Consider the following 16,066-nt stretch of genomic DNA (forward strand, 5'->3'; position numbering starts at 1 on the left):
TTTTAAAAACGAGTGAATTTCTGTTTCAACAAGGGGAGACTTGTATATAACTTTGAGGGCAAATTACGTCCAAATTTAAGACAAATCCTTTCATGGGACTTTCGGTTTCACAGCTATAAGGCGAAACATTCTTTGCTGAAATGGCATCTTGGAAGCAGTGAGGAATTCAGCTGCTCTTCAGGATGGTGTTAAGGCTATGTCTTCACTTTGGGTTGAGTTAGCATGTCTGCAGATCATGGGAAGCAGAGACCAAAAGTCTTCCTCCTCCGACCCACACCCACCTTGACCCCCTCTTGCTGGACCCCAGAGGAGACTGGGATGGGGGTGAGGATCTTAACTAATGTAGGGAAGATAGAGACAAACAATTCTGTTGTGGAAAGGGAGCTGGTGGTTCCAGCGATGCAGCCCAATGGAGCCCAAGGGGGGAGATAGCCCTCTGCACTGTAATTCCCTTTTGCTCCCCCTAAGGCTTCAGTAAAATTTTGTTAAATGTTACCATCTGGTTTACAATCTGGTTTCTGTGCTTGGGGGGAATTTGGGATGGGACTTTTAAGAGAGCAGAAATAATCCAGAGAAATGAACACAGGAAGGAAGGAACAAGTTGACCAGAAGTCAGACAGCTGCTTAATGTTCTAGCAACAACCAGGGTTGCTTTGAGGGGACATGGGACCTGGGACATGGAAGTATTCCTCAGGGGTTTTCAGAGATCGTTGGGGAGAGAACCTGAGAAAGTGTGAGTCTTTCTTACAGTTAAGCCGTTTGGGGACTCAGACTATCGCTACCCAGATTTTAAGGGGAAGGACGATTTTTGGAAGGCTGTAGAATTTGGGAGCATGGGGGGCTTATTTTTAAGACCTTGAGTATAGTTGTGGGACAAACTAATGTCTTAACCATTTGTTTCTCTAGTTCAGTATTTTCCCAAATTCTTAATGGAGAGCCATATAGCCAATGAAGGATATCAAAGACCACAACCCACACAAATGCAGGTACAGCATTTCAATGCAGCAGGTTATCTGTACTGTACCCAATACTGCAATTGGACCTACTCACTGAGCCAGTTCAAACTGGACAATTCCCACGAGCTAAAGCCTCATTCCCAACATTTCAGCTGAAATCCCTGACCTGCTTAAGTTTGAACTCATTCATATTACATTCACTAACTTCCACCACCAAATTATTACAGCAATTCTCACTGACTCCTGGGAAAACCTTGGAGTCCTTTTTTAAGGGGGCGGGGGGAACAGAAGCAGAAAACCACAGAGAATTAGAGAAAAGCAACCAACCTTTCCTTCTTTCTAAATAAATATCATTTCAGTTAGAATATCAGATTCTTTGCATGAGCCAGATGTGTAATGCCCACATTGGAATTTTGCATTTTGTGTGGATGGCACACCCCTCCCACAGCATGGCAGGTAAGATATTTAGTTACTGGTAAAAATTCAAAACCCACAGAAAAAACCAAACTCACACAAAAGTTTTTTTTTCTTAACATCTTTATTGGAGTATAACTGTTTTACAATAGTGTGTTAGTTTCTCCTTTACAACAAAGTGAATCAGTTATACATATACATATGTTCCCATATCTCTTCCCTCTTGCACCACCCTCCCTCCCACCCTCCCTATCCCACCCCTCTAGGTGGTCACAAAGCACCGAGCTGATCTCCCTGTGCTATGCGGCTGCTTCCCACTAGCTATCTAATTTACATTTGGTAGTGTATATATGTCCCTGCCACTCTCTCACTTCGTCACATCTTACCCTTCCCCCTCCCCATATCCTCAAGTCCATGCTCTAGTAGGTCTGTGCTTTATTCCCGTCCTATCACTAATCTCTTCATGACATTTTTTTTCTTAGATTCCATATATATATGTTAGCAACACACAAAAGTTTTGATTCAAATGGCCGTTGTGAAATAAGAAAACCCTGAGCTAAGGATTGCATCCAATTAGAATTATGTTAAAGGAACCCCAAATTTGTCTCCCCGATTTCATTGATTGAATCCCCAAGTTTTCACCCATCATTTTGCTAATACACAGAATGCTGGCCCCAGAGAGGGCTGAGTTTTCAGGGAAGTGGCCCTAGCCACCTGGAACCTTCACAGCAGGGAGTCCCTCCCTGGTGGCTTCTGAGTAGCTGCTCTGAGCACCAGGAGGAGAGGGGTTCCATGGGGGGCTGGGGAAAGCCCTTAGCAGATGGTGTTTCTTCTTTCCCTCTCTTGTTTAGAGCAGAGATTCCCCCGGGGTTACCGGCTCTCAGCAGCTGAGCTTTGGAACTTGATCTCCTCTTTTCTCTCTGGCCTTCTCATCCACAAAGTCCCGGCTCTCTTGTGGCTAAAAAATTTATAAGAGCCTAGTCCAGGCGTTCAGTGGGAGGTGGGAACTTACAACGTTCCAGCACTGCCTTTGCTATCAGAGAGCCTGACTCAACTGTGTATCCTCTGTATGACCTTGTGCGAATGATTCCAACTTGGACCTGAAATGCGGGGGTAACACAGTCCTAGCTCACGGGTGATGATTAATGAGGTGATGTGTGTGTAGCGCTTGTCACACAGCCTGGCACAATGGTGGGCCTCCAATAAATTACAGTTATTAATATCACTTCCTGCTGGGAAGTAAGGAAATGGGAAGTCATTTAGCTGAATCTAAAATATAAAATCAGTACTTTCATATAAAAGTTAATTAATGATAGCAATTGTTAGGCCAAGGCCCTGTTGGCTCTCATTTTTGGCTTGTCTTAGAGCAGAAACAGAAAAAAAAAAAAGAGACTGAATTGTGTAAGAACGTATTAACTCCCAGTTAATCAATACATAACTAAGGTATTCTTTGAAGCAGGCCTGAAAGGCAAAGTGGACATTTGTCTGACAGACAAAGGGCCAGTCAGGATGGCAAATATGTAGCTGATATCCTGTACTCCCCTCCACTTCCTGCCCTTGCTGCATATCCCCTGCCTAGGGCAGACATCTTTAATCAATCATAGCATCTTATCTTGCTAAACCTGGATTCTGCCTTATGATAGTTTTCCTTCTTTCATTTTTCTGTAGTAAAGTATTTTAAAGCAAATCTTGAATATTGCATCATTATAATCCTGCAGGATACATTTCTTAAAAAAATCGATGTTTTCTTACATAACAACAAGGCATTATCTCACCTAACAAAATTAACAACAAAAAAGATCCTTTGTATTGTCTAATACCAAGTTCAAAATAAAATTTCCCTGATTGTCTCGAAATATTTAGGATTATGGTTAATGCAGCTGTGGACCAATAGTCAGAGTTTTTAAAGCATGAGTCAGAAGCATCTGCAGGCTGCCCTTTGAGGAATGGAAAGGAGGGGTTTCTCCTACCGCTGGTTGCCTTTGCGCTTTCAAAGGGTGGGAGCATCTATGGTCAATCTTCCTCTCTGAGGATTGCTAGTTCCTTGAATCCTTTGTTCTGCCAGGAAGCAAGGAGGCCTTCTTATAAATAGGACTCTGGAACTCTGGGGTCCCTAGGTTTTCCAGGGATGACCCTAGCTGATCAGGTCCTGCTGTGAGTGGTGCTACTAGTAGGGGATTGTGGGGGTCCTCAGCTCCCAGGAAGGTGCTGATCCTACCCTGGAGGGCTGGTCATGGGAGTTAGATCTCCCTCTGCTCAGCCTGTCTCAAGTTATTTATCTGTCCACTCTGCACCCCGGGGAGCAGTGGTCCTGTGTGCTTTGGAATCAACTGCCGGTGTGCCAGCAGGGACTGGCATGGATTTTCCATTTCCTGTGCACGTCTGTGAGGAGATTGGAGACTCAATTTCAGGATGCCTGGGCCTGCACAAAGGCAGTGACAATGGCTATTGTCTGGGAAATGGCCTACTGTGGAGATGGGGTAGGGAGGCAGCAAATTAGGAACTGTCGATTCCTGTCCTGGGGAGTTGAGACTGTGCTCTGGCAGACAAAGGTCTGATTTAGTGCAGGACACACTGAAGTCAGAGAGAACGTGCTGGGAGGAGCCATAGAGGATCTCCACTGAGACCCTTGGTCCTCAGGGTCCTGCTGAGGTCAGGGGCTCAGGTGGCAGGACAGGAATAGGAGCAGGGCAACCCCTAGTCAGGGGTTGCAGGGGTTCCTGGGAAACTTTGGGATGGAAAAAGAGATCTGAGGGTTTGTACGTTGACTTCCCATTCTTCGTGACACTGCCTTAGCCCTTCTAGGGGGAGTAGGACATAGATTTTTCCTGTTTCTCTCTCTTTTTTGTTTCTTTCCCTCCCTTCCTCTCTCCCTCCTCTCTCATTCCCTTTCTTTTATGTCCTCATTCATTCATTTATTCACTCATTTATCCAATGTCAACTGTCAAGGGCCTTCCTATATGTCAGCCACTGTGCCCAGGGCTTAGGATAAGATGGTGGAAAAGATAGACATGGTCCCTGCCCTCATGGGATTTACAGGTTAGGGGAGAGATGGACACCAACTGAGATAACACATAGATAAACTCAATGGTTACAAGTTGTAGTAAGGATTATGAGGAAAATAAAAGGGCTGAGATAGGACATTACACTATGTTCTACCTACTAGTGGTGTCTGTTAAGCTCTGACCAGCTCCCTGCCCTTGTCTCTTGCTTCTGTCACAGGTATGATTTCTTACCCTCCTCTGTGACCATTGGCTCTGTGTTGAGCCAGCTGCCAGGGCTCCTCCCTGGCTGCAGGCAGGAGGGATTTCAGAGTTCTGGGACAACCCTCTGGGACTCTGACTGCAGGTAATGTCTTGACCTTGAGCCCCAGACCTATTTCTGTACCAGATAACCTGTCTTTTAAAAATATTTTCTAGGTTTTTATGGTTTTTTTTGTTTGCAGTACGCGGGCCTCTCACTGTTGTGGCCTCTCCCGTTGCGGAGCGCAGACTCCGGACGCGCAGTCTCAGTGGCCACGGCTCATGGGTCTAGCCGCTCCGCGGCACGTGGGATCTTCCCGGGCCGGGGCACAAACCCGTGTCCCCTGCATCGGCAGGCGGACTCTCAACCACTGCGCCACCAGGGAAGCCCAGGGAATCCCTCTAGGTTTTTATGGAGATATAATTTACATACAGTAAAACACACAGATCTTTAGTTCTGTCCATTTTTGCTTCACATGTTCATAAGCTCTGTTATTAGATGCATACATATTTGGGATTGTTCTGTCTTCTTGATTATTTGACTCTTTTTATCATATGAAAATTTCCTCCTTTCCTCTAGTGGTATTCCTTGTCTTGAATCTACTTCAACTGATATTAATATACCCTTTCTTTTAATTAGCGCATCTTTTCACTTTTAACCTCTCTGTGTTTATATTATTATTTATTTTTATTTAAGAATTTTTTTCCAGATTCATCAAATTTTAATATTTTGCAGAATCTGCCTTACCTTCCTCTAGCTATATTCATTTTTTTTCTGGACCGTTTGAGAGTAGATTACATACATTAGATTCTTTATCCCTTTAATGTTTTAGTATGCATTTCATAAGAACAAGAATATCCTCTTACGTCACCCAAAAAGTTAGCAATTTTAGAATATTTAACATTAATACAATATTTTAATCTAATCTACAGTCATTACTGTAATTGCCCCAAATCTTTTAAAAAAACATTTTATTGGAGTATAGTTGATTTACAATGTTGTGTTACTTTCTGCTCTAGAGCAAAGTGCATCAGTTATACATATACATATATCAACTTGTTTTTAGATTCTTTTCCCATATAGGTCATTATAGATAACCGAGTAGAGTTCCCTGTGCAATACAGTAGGTCCCTATTAGTTATCTATTTTATATGCAGTTGTGTGTATATGTCCATCCAAATCTCCCAGTTTATCCCTCACCTCTCTGTGTTTTTATATTTAAAGTGTGTGTCTTTTTATAAAAGGATATAATTGGGTCTTGCTCTTTTATTGTCAGATAATTTCTGCCTTTTTTTTTCTTTTTTTATTTTGCGGTACGCGGGCCTCTCACTGTTGTGGCCTCTCCCGTTGTGGAGCACAAGTTCCGGACCAGGGCACGAACCCGTGTCCCCTTCATCGGCAGGCGGACTCTCAACCACTGCGCCACCAGGGAAGCCCAATTTTTGTCTTTTAATTGAAGTGTTTAGTTCATTTACATTCAATATAATTATTGGTTTGGTTGGATTGAAAGTACCATTTTGCCATTAGATATCTGTTTTTCCACTTTGTTATTTAAAAAATTTCTTCCCTCCTTTCCTTTTTCTTTTGGGTTCTTGAGAATTTTTAGTATTCTATTTTTATCTCATCTAGTTTTTTAAAAAAATCTACATCTCTTGTTAAATGATTGTTCTAGCTCTCTCTTTCTGGATCTGGCTAAGGAGGAGGAGCCATCATGGGAGTTGACATCCAGCACAACAAGGACCGAAAGTTTCCACACAAGGAGTGCAAGAGCCAGGACATCTACCTAAGGCTGTTGGTCAAGCTGTACAGGTTTCTGGCCAGACGAACCAACTTCACCTTCAATCAAGTTGTACTGAAGAGGTTTTTCATGGGTCACACCAACTGGCCACCTCTGTCCCTTTCCCGGATGATTTGAAAGATGAAGCTTCCTGGCCAGGAAGGCAAAAGAGCTGTGGTTGTGGGGGCTATAACCAATGATGAGCATGTTCCAGGAGGTGCCCAAAGTGAAGGTGTGTGCTCTTCGAGTGAGCAGCTGAGCCCGGAGCTGCATCCTCAAGGCCAGGGGCAAGATCCTCATCTTCGACAAGCTGGCCCTGGACTCCCCCAAGGGCTCTGGCACTGTCCTCCTCTCTGGTCCTTGCAAGGGCCGAAAGGTGTACAGGCATTTTGTCAAGGCCCCAGGAACTCCGCATAGCCACACCAAACCCTATACATGCTCCAAGGGCTGGAAGTTTGAGCGTGCCAGAGGCCGATGGGCTAGCCGTGGCTACAAAAACTAACCCCAGATCCTACCGTGTTATTAAAAAGATTTTGGATGCTAAAAACAAAAAAAAAGATTTTTCTAGGCATTGCAATATGCATTCTTAAATTATCAAAGTCTACCTTGAATTAATATTATTCCCCTTCACATACAATGTAAGAATCTTACAACAGTAGATTTTAATTTTCCCCCTCTTTTGTTCTAATTTTGACATTTATTTTTATTTTTACATATGTTAACTCCCACAATGTAGTATCATTTTTGCTCTAAGCAGTAGTTTTTCTTTTAAAGAAATTAAGAATTAAGAAAAGTCTTTAACACTGACTCATATTTATTACTATTTCTGGCATACTTTATTCCCTGATGGGGATCCTAGTTTCCATCTGGTACCATTTCTCTTCAACCTAAAGAACTTCCTTTAACATTTCTTATAATACAGATCAGCTAATGATGAATTCTCCCAGCTTTGGCTTATTTAAAAATGTCTCTATTTCACCTTAATTTTTGAAGGATTTTTTTTCTGAATATAGGCTTTTAGGGTGATAGTTTATTTTTTTTCTAGCACTTTAAGTTCTCCTTGCCTTCTAACTTGTGTCTAGTGGTAAATCAGTGATAAGTCATATATTTTTGTCTTCATTCTCCTATCTGTAGGCATTTTTGTGGGGGAGAGGGGGCTGTTTTTCTCTGAAATTTTGTCATGTGCTTTGATGGTGTTGTGTGTGTTTGTGTGTGTATTTACACTGCTTGGGGTTTGTTGAACTTCTTGGATTTGTGGGTGGACATATTCATGATATATGAAACTTTTTCAGTATTTTCAAAAATTAATATACTTTATTTTTAGAGCAATTTTAGGTTCACAGCAAACTTGAGTAGAAAGTCCAGAGTTTCCACACATCCCTTCTTATCATACATACACAACCTCCTTCACCATCAACATTCTGCATCAGTGTGGTTTATTTATTACAGCTAATGACCAACATTAACACTCTCTGACTTAAATCACAGCAAGATCTTTTTTGACCCACCTCCTAGAGTAATGGAAATAAAAACAAAAATAAACAAACTCAAAAGCTTTTCCACAGCAAAGGAAACCATAAACAAAATGAAAGGAAGACCCACAGAATGGGAGAAAATATTTGCAGACGAAGTGACTGACAAGGGATTAATGTCCAAAATATACAAACAGCTCATGCAGCTCAATAACAAAAAAACAAACAACCCAATCAAAAAATGGGCTAAATAGACATTTCTCCAAAGAAGACATACAGATGGCCAGAAAGCACATGAAAATATACTCAACATCACCCATTATTAGAGAAATGGAAATCAAAATTTCAATGAGGTATCATCTCACACCACTCAGAATGGCCATCATTAAAAAATCTACAAACAGTAAATACTGGAGACGGTGTGGAGAAAAGGGAACCCTCCTACACTGTTGGTGGGAATGTAAACTGATACAGTCACTATGGAGAACAGTATGGAGGTTCCTTAAAAAACTAAAAATAGAGCTACCAGATGGTCTAGCAATCCCATTCCTGGGCATATACCTGGAGAAAACCATAATACGAAAAGATACCTGCACCCCAATATTCATTACAGCACTATTTACAATAGCCGGGGCATGAAAGCAACCAAAATGTCCATTGACAGAGGAATAGATAGAGAAGGTGTGGCACATATATACAATGGAATATTACTCAGCCATAAAAAAGAACAAAATAATGCTATTTGCAGCAACACGGATGGACCTAGAGATTGTCATACTGAGTGAAGTAAGTCAGACAGAGAAGGACAAATATCGCTTGACATTGCTTATACGTGGAATCTAAAAAAATGGTACAAATGAACTTATTTACCAAACAGAAATAGACTTGCGGATATAGAAAACAATCTTATGGTTACCGAGGGGAAAGGCGGGCAGGCTAAACTGGGAGATTGGGATGGACATATACACACAACTATATATTAAATAGATAACTAAAAAGGACCTACTGTATAGCACAGGGAACTCTACTCAGTTCTCTGTAATGATCTGTATGGGAAAAGAATCTAAAAAGAGTGGATATATGTATATGTATAATGGATTCACTTTGCTGTAGAGCAGAAAGCAACACAACATTGTAAATCAATGATACTCCAATAAAAATTTTTTAAAAACGATCAACATTGGCACATCTTTATCAACCAAAGTCCATAGTTTACATTTCAGTTAATTCTTTGGTGTTATATATTCTAAGGGTTTTGACAAATGTATGACATGTATTCACCATTACAGTATTATACAGAGCAGTCTCACTGCCCTAAAAATCCTCTGTGCTCCACCTATTTAACCCTTCCTCCCCCGAATTCCTGGAAACCACTAACCTTTTTACCGTCTCCATAGTTTTGCCTTTTCCAAAATGTCATATAGTTGAAATAATACAATATGTAAGCCTTGCAGAGTGTCTTCTTCCACTTAGTAATGTTTTAAAGTTTCTTACATGTCTTTTCACTGCTTGATAACTTGTTTTTTTAATCACTAAATAATATTTTATTGTTTGGGTGTATTGCAGTATGTTTATTCATTCACTTATTGAAGGACATCTTGTTTCCTTTCCTTTAATTAATTAATTTACTTTTGGCTGCGTTGGGTCTTCGTTGCTGCGCGCGGGCTTTCTTTAGTTGCAGTGAATGGGGGCTACTCTTTGTTGCAGTTTGTGGGCTTCTCATTGCGGTGGCTTCTCTTGTTGTGGAGCACGGGCTCTAGGCGTGCGGGCTTCGGTAGTTGTGGCTTGAGGGCTCTAGAGCGCAGGCTCAGTAGTTGTGGCACACGGGCTTTGTTGCTCCGTGGCATGTGGGATCTTCCCGGACCAGGGGTCGAACCCGTGTCCCCTGCACTGGCAAGCAGATTCTTAACCACTGCGCCACCAGGGAAGTCCTGCTTTCTAATTTTGGCAATTACGAATAAAGTCGCTGTAAACATTCATGTACAGGTTTTGGGGTAAGTGTCAGTTTTCAACTCATTTGAGTAAATACCAAGAAATGTGATTGCTGGGTCATATGATAAGGCTATATTTAGCTTTATAAGTGACCGCCAAACTGTCTTCTAAAGTAGCTGTACCATTTTGCATTCCCACCAACAATGAATAAGATTTCATGTTGCTCCACAAACTCACCAGTATTTGGTATTGTCAGTGTTTTGGATTTGGCCATTCTCATAGGTGTATAGTGATATCTCACTGTTGTTTTATAGAGATATCTCACTGTATATCATCTTTGGTGACAATTCTGTTCAGATATTTTTCCTATTTTAAATTGGGTTGTTTGTTTTCTTATTGTTGAGTTTTAAGAGTTTGGGGTATATTTTATCAGATACATCTTTTGTAATATTTTCTCACAGTTTGTGGCTTGTCTTCTCATTCTCTTGATAGTAATTATTAAAAAAATATTTTTCAACCCCAGTCTCTCTCTTTTCTGTCTTAGGCTTCAATTCCATTTATGTTACACTGCTTGGTATTGTTCCACAGGTCATTTTCCCATTCTTTTTTTTTTCTGTGTACTTCAGCTTTCATGGTTCAAGTGCTGTGTTTTCAAATTCACTGATCTTTAAAAAAATTTTTCCAATCTATTGTTTACATCATCAAGTTAATTTTTAATTCCAGACAGTGCATTTTTCAGTTCTGTTATTTTTATTTGGTTCCTTCTGTAGTTTCCATTGTTCTATTGAGATTTCCCATTTGTTTATTCACTACATAGTACTCTCCCTTAAATCCTTAAACATTTATAATGGCAGTTTTAAAGTCCTTTACTGCTCATTCCAACACCTGTGTCACCTTTAGGTCTGTTTCTACTGACAAATTTTCTCCTGGTTATGGGTTACGTTTTCCTGCATAACAAAAAGGGTATACTTGACATGGTGGATGCTGTATTGTTGAGGTCTAGATTTTTGTTGTCTTCCTTTAAAGAATGTTGTGGTTTATTTTCTGAGAGGCATAGCTAATGTACCGGTACATCAGCTTAGGCCTGCCATTTCTTGGTTTTAGGCGTTGATAGGGTGAGTATAGACTAGTCCTTAATGTCTCGTCTCCCTTGAGTCTCTGCTGAATGCCCGGGCTGTTCGGGAAAAATCTCTCCACTCTGGATGGTCAGATTCCACAATCTTCCAGCACCGTGTGACCTCCAAAACCTCTGTTTGGCTCGCACTATGCCAAGAGCTGTTCTCTGTCAGGCAGCACAAATTCTCACTCTGTACATATCCAGCTTTGTACCCAAAGACTCAATAAAACCCCTATGCAGATCCTGGTTCTCCTGTGCCTCTTCCAACTCTCCTATAACCTGCCCCACCAATTCCAGCTGCCCTGGCTGCCTCAAATGTCAGTCTCTTGTTTCTTCCCCCAGCAGGACTTCTGCTCTCTCTCTGGGCGCCACTCTCTGTGCTGAGGTCTGGAAAGTGCCCACTGGCAGAAAGCTGGGATAAATGTCAAGCTCCTGTGTTTTCCTTTCTCAAGGTTCACAACCAGTTAGGAGTTAGAGTGTTGCAGACATAAAAGCCAGAGAGAACCCTGAAATCTTATTGCAACTCCATTTCCCTTATCCCTCCTCCATGCATGGCTCTTGTGGGGCCATTTTCCTGCAGGTGGGGATGAGGGAGAGGAGCAGGGGGCCAATGGGGGAAAGGGAGCCTGGAGAAGGCAGTTGGGGTATCGCCTGCTATATTTTGTCTACAGCTTCCCAGTGGGGCCCCAAAGAAGGAGGCAGCTGTGTGTTATTGAGCTTGTAGGAGAGGCAGGGAATGAGGGGGTTGCTGGGGAGTGCAATTAGCCAATGGTTTGAGACTGATGAAGTGGATAATGAGAGGTGCTAGGACAGATTTCAGTGCTAAAAAAGGAGACGGGGGGAGAAGCCGTTGCACATTAACCTGCTCAGGCCTGATCTGTCAGGAACTGACTCCCTGCCAAGAGGACAAGGACCAGAGGATTTGAAGGTTGGGCCAACACCCCTTCCCAGGCAGCCTTCTTGGGGATTTTTATCCTCCTCCTCCTCATCATTAACATCTATTGAGATCATATGGGACATGTCTTATGCCAAGTAAGTCTCATGATTTACCTCATTCAACGTCCCAAACAACTTTATGAAGTCGACTTTGTTATAACCCATTATACAGATGAGCAAACTGAGATGCAAAGAGGTGAAGGACCTTTCCTAAGTCATATTGTTAGTAAGTAGTGAAGCTGAGTTTCTCCCGTGGTCTGACACCAGAGCCTGATGGATGCAGTCTTGGTCTTGACTTCAAGGTCAAGGTATGAGTGCAGGTATGTTTGACTTCAGTCAGGTATGCAGGTATACCTGCAGGTATGTTTGACTCCAGTGCAGTCATGTTTGATTTCAGTGATTGTCCTCAGAAGGGAAGGGACACATCTTCCTAGCACCTGCTGTGTGTGAGGTTCTGGCTACCCTCTGCGCCAAGGATATTACATTTCTTCTGTTTTGTTTTTCAATTATTTCTAATAACACCCAGTGAAGAAGATACTGTTTCCATCTTAACTTTACAGAGGAGGAAACTGAGTATGTATTAGAAAAATGAAATAGCTGTCCAAAAAACCAAATCTAGCAAGTTATAAAAGAATGTTAAGATGTATTAAGCTTCTAAGCAACAATTATATAACAAACCCTTACTATGTGCCAGGCTTTATTCTAGGTATTAGAGATATAGTAATGAATAGAAGAGCCAAAATCCTGCCCTCCTTGAGCTTATGTTCTACTGGGGGCAGAGAGGGAGCACTGGTAGACACAGTAAACAAATAAACCAGGTGGAGGTAAATGATATAGAGAAAACGAAGGCAGGAAAGGTGGGAAGGGAGGGTGTGGTGTGGAGGATGTAATTTTGTATAAAACGTCAGGAAGGATGCACTGAGAATATGACTTTTATGCAAAAACCTGGAGGAGCTGAGGAATCCAGCCCTTGGATATGTTATGGAAGAGTATTCTAGGCAAGTGCAAAGGGGCGCTGAGTCACCCAACTCCACGGACAGCTTTCACGAAAGCCACCGTGTGAAGAGTATCTTCTGGGCTTGTGTAGCGAGGGGGCTGGTGTGGGGGACAGGAGAGGTGTGGCTGGAGCAGAGTAATGGAAGGGAGAGTAGGGACCACGAGTCAGAGGGGTAACTGCCGCTGAGAGTGTGGGGCCTTTTTGCCCATCATACAGGCACAAAGTCTTCTCTGATGGGAACAGAGAAGGGCTTGAGAGATGATCCCCAGAAGGTCATGGTCAGCCACTCTGATAACCTCCAATTTGCTCCCGAGTTTAGCCTTCCCCTTGGGTCCTGCCACCCCCATGCCTCCTGCCCCCTGGTTGAGTGACCTCACTTTAAAGGCCTAAGTAGGGCTTCCCTGGTGGCGCAGTGGTTGAGAATCCGCCTGCCGATGCAGGGGACATGGGTTCGTGCCCTGGTCCGGGAAGATCCCACATGCCGCGGAGCAACTAAGTCCGTGAGCCATGGCCGCCAGGCCTGCACGTCCGGAGCCTGTGCTCCGCAACGGGAGAGGCCACAACAGTGAGAGGCCCGCATACCGCAAAAAAAATAAAATAAAATAAAAAATAAATAAATAAAATAAAATAAAAAAGGCCTAAGTATCCCACCAGCTCTCTCCCTTAGCCCAGGTGAGAGCCAGACATGGTGAAAAAACTCACTCAATACACGTGAGAGAAGAGGGAACCTTGACCGTGGGCAGACGCCTGCCTCTGGGGCTGGGAGGGGGGCAGAGGAGCACCCACCTCAGAGTGACTGTAAGGTTTGAGTGAGGCAATGCCCACCCGGGGCACTGGTGGGAGGCCATTCTCTCACCTTACACCAGGGCTAGTTCTGTGATACATAACAATCGCTTCCTTTATCCCCCAGGAGTTCCCACTGCTGGGAGCTCCTCCTCCTTCCTCTCCACGCGTCAAAGTCCTATGTGCCAGATGAGAGGTCCTCTAAGAAGCCTCCTCAACCCTCACTGATTACCATCTCCAGACTCCAGGTGACACGTTCACTGGACAGGCAAGGACAAGGGTTTTGGCTTCAGACAGGCCTGAGTTCCCAGCTTGCCTCTGCCTCTGGGTGATGTTAGAAAAGTCACCAGACCACTTAAGCCTCAGTTTCCTCATCCATAGACTAGGATCTTGTCATGGAGGCATTTTGAGAATAAATGAGATGATGTAAGGAAAGCACTTAGCACGGTGGGCTCAAGTCAACGTTACTATGAGCACTTCAGTATGGATCCCACTACTCGGATCTCAAATCTTCCACCCAGAGTTTACCTAGGCCAGAGGTTGGCAAACTTTTTCTGTTAAAAGGCTAGGCAGGGGCTTCCCTGGTGGCGCAGTGGTTGAGAGTCCGCCTGCCGATGCAGGGCACACGGGTTCGTGCCCCGGTCCGGGAAGATCCCAACATGCCGCGGAGCGGCTGGGCCCGTGAGTCATGGCCACTGAACCTGCGCGTCTGGAGCCTGCGCTCCGCAATGGGAGAGGCCACAACAGTGAGAGGCCCGTGTACCACAAAAAAAAAAAAAAAAAAAAAAAAAAAGGCTAGGCAGTAAATAATTCAGGCTTTTCACACCATTCGGTCTCTGCTGTAGCTACTCAGTTCTGCCATTGCAGCACAAAATCAGCCATAAACAAAATATAAATGAATGGGTGTGGTCATGTTCCAATACAACTTTGTTTAATAAACAGGTGAGGGTCTGGATTTGGCCCGTGAGCCATAATTTGCTAGCCCTTGATCTATATCAATCCCTTCACTTAACAAAAAGAGGAGAAAGAAGCCCAGAGTCAATAAGTCACCCATCCCGGGGTGGCTGAGCCACCCAAGCATGGAGGGAGGCCAGAAGCCTGATTCTCCATATTGCTTCCTGAATTGTTTTCTTCGTGCTCCATGTGGGTTAGCTTTCTCTCCCCCATTGGTCTGTCAGTTGCACACAGACTAGTTACTCATTAAATATTCATTTGATTCGTTTCATATAACAATACATGTTTGACACCCTCTTGGAAGCTTCTGGATATGTCCTTTGAAGAGAGCTGTGGAATCAGAGGTGAGGAGTCACGGACTGGTTCAAAGTCCCCGGGGTGGGGGGGTCAAGAGTTCCCAGTTCCCAGTCCTGGAGGACTCTGTGAGCATGACAAGGACAGCCTTACTTCACCAGTGAAACAAGGCTCTGCAGCTGTGAAATTCTTCCTTTGGTTTCTCCAAGAAAACAATCCTCTAAAAAGAATCTCATCTATTAATGTGATTATTAATCTGGAAAAAAACCCCACTTCTCAATAAAATGAATCCATGACAAGACAGATGTAATAAACCTGTTTAGGATTTATGATATGCCAAGGCAGCATTTTGCAAAAGATAATGTTCCCCTGTAATGTTGATTTGCCGGATGAGAACCATGTAATTTATTCTGTCAATGTACATAAGAAATGTTATCTGTGTGGGGAATGACTGATGGCCTCATGAAAGCTGGCAGGGAAACAAATAAAACAATTTGGGTCTTAAAAATATAATCACCTAATGATCTTGTCCCAGCGTTTGTGACGGGGAGAGCGGGCTTGGGAGCTGCGGCTGCCATGACTTTGCTGTCTGGACTCGGGACCAGTTACCCTTGAGCTTGGCACCAGAGGGCAGCAGGGAGCCCTGAGAACCTCTCTTGGCTGTCCAGCGTCCTCCCTCTAGGCCTTTGCCCAGCCTGTTCTCTCTTCCCAGCTATTGGTCCATCTATCCTTCAAGGCCTGGCTCAAAGGGTCTCTCCTCCGGGGTGAGCTTCTGTGCCTGGAGCTCTGCTAACGCATACCTTGGCAACAACAGGGATTTTCCCTTCTTAGGACTCTTGTAGTCACCCTCTGGGCCTCTTTTAGGCCACTCAGCATTTGCTCCCTTGAAGTTTAGTGATTGATGTCATCTCTTTGAGACTAGAGCCCATCTTGGTTCAGCATCCTCATTGGCTGGGTCATTTCATGAGTGCCCACGAGTGTTTGCTGAGCGAATTAATATTCAGAGTTAGAGCTACCACTTACCAAGAGTTCGAATGTGTCAGGCACTGTGCTAGGGGCTTTACAACTTGGTTACATAATGGAACCACCCTAGGAGGTAGGCACCATCATTGTTCCTTTTGTACGTAGTGGGAACTGGGGCTCAGAGGCCATCTGACTTGTTCAAGGTCATATATATCTAGCAAGCAGAGG

At 43.5% G+C, this 16,066-nt stretch overlaps 1 pseudogene; it reads left to right on the plus strand.

Annotated features, from left to right (window-relative positions):
- The first annotated feature begins 6,324 nt into the window (after positions 1-6,324).
- LOC131766877 (large ribosomal subunit protein eL18 pseudogene) lies at positions 6,325-6,940 on the plus strand (annotated as a pseudogene).
- The last annotated feature ends 9,126 nt before the right edge of the window (positions 6,941-16,066 follow it).

This window comes from Kogia breviceps, chromosome 1 (genome assembly GCF_026419965.1).
Source record: "Kogia breviceps isolate mKogBre1 chromosome 1, mKogBre1 haplotype 1, whole genome shotgun sequence".
In the NCBI taxonomy this organism is placed as follows: domain Eukaryota; kingdom Metazoa; phylum Chordata; class Mammalia; order Artiodactyla; family Physeteridae; genus Kogia; species Kogia breviceps.